Consider the following 6,000-nt stretch of genomic DNA (forward strand, 5'->3'; position numbering starts at 1 on the left):
ATTGGGGTTAGGCCTGTTATTCGGTTCTTTTTCTACCTTTCCCACCTTCCTCCTCCACCTCCTCCTCCTTCTCTTCCTTTCAGTTCTCTTTTCCTGTTTTCTTTGGGATTATTCAAGTATTCTTTTTAAATTGTTGTAATTTCATTGTTGAGAAACATTAGATCTACAGATGAATTAGGTAGAAAGTACAGAAAATTCCCATATATGCCTCGTCCAATCCCATCCCATGAGATGCTTTAACAACTTGCAGTTGTGGGAGAGAAAACATAATTCCCTTTCTTTTTCTTTTTACGTTACTAGATGAGAAACTCTCCTGAAAACAAAAGTCAAGTTAACATAAGAAAAACAAGCAGAAGTTTATTAATTTATGTAGTACCCATCACACAGGAGAAGCCTTAGTCCAAAAGTATTTCTCAAGGCAGTGGCTTAGGGAGTCCTTGGTTAAATAGTATTTCAGCAAAGAGACATAAGTCCTGTGTAGTGACAAAACTAAGGGGAGAGCAGTTCTTGTCTTTTAAAAGGCAGGAAGATCTGGGAAGATAGTAAAGCCTGCTTCCAGATGTCTCTTGTGCCTGCTGATGCCCTCTCTGGGCTGAGAAGTGAGTGCTGTCTTCAGTAAGGAAAGACTTCAGTGCTGCTGTCAGCCAAACAGCGGCTGAGGCCAAGTGCTTCCCTGCACTTGTGGCGTTTGTAGCTTAACAACCCTCAATGTTTCGGGAGAAATAATTTGGTATCCCTCATGTTGGTGTGGTACATTTGTTAAACTTGATGAGCTAATATTGACATATTATTATTAACTAAAGCCCAAAGTTTACATTAGGGTTTATTCTTAGTACATTTCATGGGTTTTGACAAATATATAATGACTAACGATGTGTTCCACTTTCACAGTGTCATGCAGAATCGTTTCTCTGCCCTCAAAATCCTCTGTGCTGTGCCTCTTCTTCCCTCCCAACTCCCGGCAACCATGATCTTTTTACTGTCTCCATAGTTTTACCTTTTCTAGAATGTCATACCGTTGGAATCATAGAATGTGTAGCCTTCTCAGATTGGCTTCTTTCACCTAGTAATATGCATTTAGGTTTCCTTTAAGCATTTTCATGGTTTGATAGCTCATTTCTTTTTTGTGCTGAATAATATTCCATTGTGTGAATAGAGCACTATTTGTTTATCCATTCACCTACCAAAAGACATCTTGGTTGCTCCCAAAATTTGGCAATTATGAGTAAAGCTGCTATAAATATTCATGTGCAGATGTTTGCATGGATATAATTTTTCTGCTCATTTGGGTAAATACCTAGGAGTGCAATTTCTGAATGGTAAGAGTATATTTAGATTTGTAGGAAACTGCCAGATGGTCATCCAAAGCGTCTATCATTTTGCATTCCCACCAGCAGTGAATGAGTTCCTGCTGTTCTACATCCTTGCCAACATTTGGAAGTGTCAGTGTTCCGGGTTTTAGCCATTCTAATAGGTATGTAGTGATATCTCATTGCTGTTTTAATTTGCAGCTCCCTAATGACATGTGCTATTGAGCATCTCTTCAATACTTCTTTGCCACCTGTGCCTCTTTTTTGGAGAGGTGTTCATTTAAATCCTTGGCCCATTTTTTAATTGTTTTCTTTTTATTGTTGAGTTTTAGGGTTTCTTTGTATATTTTGGATATTAGCCCTTCATCAGATAAAGTCATGCACTGCATAATGACATTTCAATCAATGACAAACCATGTACATGAAGGTGATCCCATAAGATTATAATACTGTATTTGTACTATACTTTTTCTATGTTCAGATGTTAAGATACATGAATACTTTCCATTGTGTTACAATTGCCTCCACTGTTCAGTAGAGTAACATACTGTACAGGTTCTTAGCTTAGGAGCAATAGGCCATACCACACAGCCTAGGTGTGTAGTAGGCTATGCCATACATGCTTGTGTAAGTACTCTATGATGTTCACACAATGACATTGCCTAACGATGTATTTCTCAGATGGTATCCCCATCTGAGACTGTATATATTTCACAAATATTTTCTTCTAGTCTGTGGCTTGTCTTTTCATTGTCTCCAGAGGGTCTTTTGCAGAATAGCTGTCTTAAATTTTATGTCTATTTTACTATTGCATCTTAATTCCTCTATTGGGTGTCAGGAGTTCAGCTGAGCAGGAGAGAGACAGCTGAGCTGTCAGGTGTTGGAATAACCAATTAAAGCAACAATGAGCCAAAATGAAAGTACTGGTGAAGATTTAAATCACTTATGGCAATGGTACAAGCAAGAGTCTCAACCAGAGAAAATGCTGACCCCTCTTGTTTCTCTTTGCCCTGGGAACTGTAGTGCACCAATCCAGGGTCAGGTTGTTGGGGTCCTCTCACTATTGACCGAGTCCCAAACAAAAGGCTCCAGTGGCTTTATGGGTCCTAGGGTCAGAGGGAGGGTGAGTGGGGAAAGACCAAGAGTAGGGAAAATGTCTTTAAGCCTCTGTCCCATAAGGAGGCCTTTGGGGATCATGAATATCCATAATTATACCGACCTCCATCAAAACACACACACATAATGAAGGAGTGGTCACCCCTGTCTGTTCCAAGGCCACTTTCCTCTCATCAATCCTGAGAACTGACCTTTTAAACTTGCAACTTTGGTTTTTTTTCTTTTACCCATTTTCCTTTAAATCATCTGACTACATTTCTTTCTTAGAGATGGCCAGAGTCAAACCCTGCTTTTTGGCTGTAGGCCTTTTGGCTAGAGGCCCTTCAGTTTCTAGGAAAAGTACTTGAGCACATTCTGTGGGCCTAGCATTGTGCTAAGGACCTTCCTCCATCCTGTGCCAGCCACTATGCATTGTGCCCATTTCACAGATGGGGAAATACAAGCTCAGAGATATTTCAGCAAATTGCTTAAAGTCACACAGCAAGCAGTTGTCAGAACCAGGAATGAAACTGAAGTGTATCTGACTCCTCAGAATCATGCTCCTATTCCAAGCTTTCCTCCAGAGAGGACAGTGGTGGGCATCATTCTGCTGGTCAGATGGGCCCTGGCCGCCTCCACTGCTCCCCTCAAGGCTTTGTTTCACTATTCCCCAACTGTGACAAGGCTGAATCACTGACTGGCACAGAACACCCGTGGCATTCGCTGTGGCAGCGTCAGATCGGGATCACCGCTGGTCCTTTACAGGGCAAGTGGGTCTCCCCCACATTTGGGGAAATGCAGCTGCACAGAGGAAAGAGCCTGGACTCCACATGCAAAGTCTTTTTCCTAATATTTTGCTACAAAAATTTACAAACGGTGAACAGCTATGTGTATTCTACCTAGATAGAATCCTATCACTTAAATTCAAACACCACCTAGATTCTACACTTCTAATATGTCACTTGACTTGCTCTGTCACATCTTCTTATCTACCCAGCCATCAATACAGCTTATTTGTGATGCATTTGAGTAAGTTGTAGGCATCAGTACACATCCCCCTAAACACGTCAAGCAATTTCATTAACTAGAGGCCAATATTTGTTATGTTTTTCTTTTGAGATAAGATTTACACACAATTAAATGTGCAAATTTTAAGTGTGTCATTCCATGAGTTTTGCAAAATGCAGACATCTGTGTAACCAACATCCTGTCAAGATAAGGACCTGGATCATCACCCCAGGAAGTTTCCCCATCCCCCTTCTCAATTTCACCTCCTCCCCAGCTAGAGGCAACCACTGTTCTGATTTCCTCCCATCATGGATTATTTAGCCTGTTTAAAAACGTCATATAATTCAAATCAGACAGAATATATTGTTTTATGTAAAGTTGCTTTTATGCGGTGCAATGTTTTTGAGATTTGTCTATGATGGTGTTCACTCTTAATTGCTCCTAGAATTCCCCTGCGCAGCTTCACTAACAATTGTGTATCCATTTACCTGCTGATGAACACCCAAGTGTTACCAGTTTGGGACTATTATCAATACACAGCTGTGTTTCTAAGTCTTTCTGAAGCAACATCTCATAAGACTGTTTCAACGGGGCCTTGACACATCTCAGAGGCAAACCCACACATGGTGCATAAGACTATAAAGAGCACACGTTTCTTCTTATTTGCTTCCTTTTGCTTAAATCATTTCAGGGGTTGAGATGTGGTTACATGCTGGATGTCAGACTTACACAGGCTTGCGGTTGAATTCTCGCTTCACTGCTGCCCCATGACCTTGGCCAGGCTAATTTTCTTAAATTGATTTCATCTTCAGTAAAATAGGGATAATAAAAATAATTTGTTGTGAGTATTCCATGTAGTGTGCTTACTATCCTTACTGTGGCACCTAGCACAAAGTAAATAGTCGGAAAAGGGCATGGATGAACAAAAAATGACATGCAACCACGTTCCAATAAATAGCCAAAAAATGCAAATGCTGGCACCAAGAAATGTGGTGGAGATTCTAGAGCTTTCCATTAGACATCTACAGAATAACTGCTTTCATGTTTTGTAACTCATCCAAGGAAAGTGGGTCTCTGTATCTTGCTGAAAATGAAAAGAATTTTCCAAAACACCTCCAGTTGTCCAGCACGTGGACTATGTATTTACTGTCTTCAAAGGAAACTTTGCTATTTGCCTTGGGGGGTAATACATGGTAACATGAGTTTGGTCAGCCTGGGAATAGCATTCTTGGAAAAGGCATGCTATTGTAGATCTAGCTAAAAATAAGGATCTGAAGAAGAATGAGTTTGAAGGTCACTATTGCCATGAACTCTACATACACACCTCATTTTATCAGAAAATTCAGAGCTTAGGTGACCATACTGTTGATACAAAGCTTCAAGGCAAACAAATCCACATCCAGCTCAGGCTTCACAGGCACTGTGCTATCCACTGTGCTTTCTTTTAAAGGGATACAACATGTGGGTAGCAGAACCTAAAAAGTGTTTTCTTTTAATAACATTATTGGTGCTGGACACTTTTATTACTAGGTACTCTGATGGGTGATGTTCCTGATAACGGGAGTTTTCTTTTCCTTCCATTAGATTGCAAAAGCAAATAAAATCCCTCCGAACATGAAAGATTGTTACTCCCTGTGGTGCTTTCCTGCTTCTAATCATTTCTTTTCACCATAAACATTGTTTAAGTTTGACAATAGGGCTTTGTGTGCACTCTGAAACTGAAGGAGGAACTGACAGCAGCTTTTTACATTTTCTGTTTCAGGTTATAACAGGGTTCAAGATGTGTACTTTCACGGAAAATGATGTTTCCATCTTTTCAATGGTAGTTTGGTTCAAAGGGGGTGGATCAAGAACAAGGAACATTAATTGGTAAAGAGAAAGAAAAAAGAGTGACCAATAAAGAATCCCCTGATCACTGTGTGGGCTGCAAACAGCTGGGATGAGACCACCCATCCTGCTGTGTCCGAGGCTCCGTGATCCTGGAGGCACGGTATAAACCAAGTCTGCAGGGAGCGGCACATGCACACGTCTTTAATTTCCATTTCCTCATTCTCCTCTCTTATACTCTACTGCTCAACATGGGGAAAAAAAAAAAAAGAGTGTGAGATATTGATAATAAACCTATCCTTTCAAGCTTAGGTTCACAGCCCCAACAATCAGAGTTCTTAAAGTTCTTGCTGCTAAATCCAGGTGAGTTTTGTTTAAATGACCAAGAACTGATGCGATTCTCTACTGTGAGGACGAGAGTGCCAGAAATACAAAAGACCAAGACATTCCTGATGAAGAGGATTTATTACATCATCAGGGCCATCTACCCTAGGAATCAGCAGACAGGACTATAGTTTTAGTGAGATTTTAAAAATTTAATAAAAATCAGAAATGAGTTTCTTAAGTGGAAACACTAAGCTCAGTTCAGTGAGAGATGGTTGACAGTTTTAACTCATTTCATTCACAAGCCATTAAGATTTCATAAGACGCAGCCCAAATGCTGTATTTGCTCATGTGCTAAACCAGAAATGCTAGGGCAATTCTGTCAAAGGATTTTTTTCCCTTTGGTTTTATTATTAATTCTTTATTGTCCTTTGAC

This window comes from Papio anubis, chromosome 16 (assembly GCF_008728515.1).
Source record: "Papio anubis isolate 15944 chromosome 16, Panubis1.0, whole genome shotgun sequence".
In the NCBI taxonomy this organism is placed as follows: Eukaryota; Metazoa; Chordata; class Mammalia; order Primates; family Cercopithecidae; genus Papio; species Papio anubis.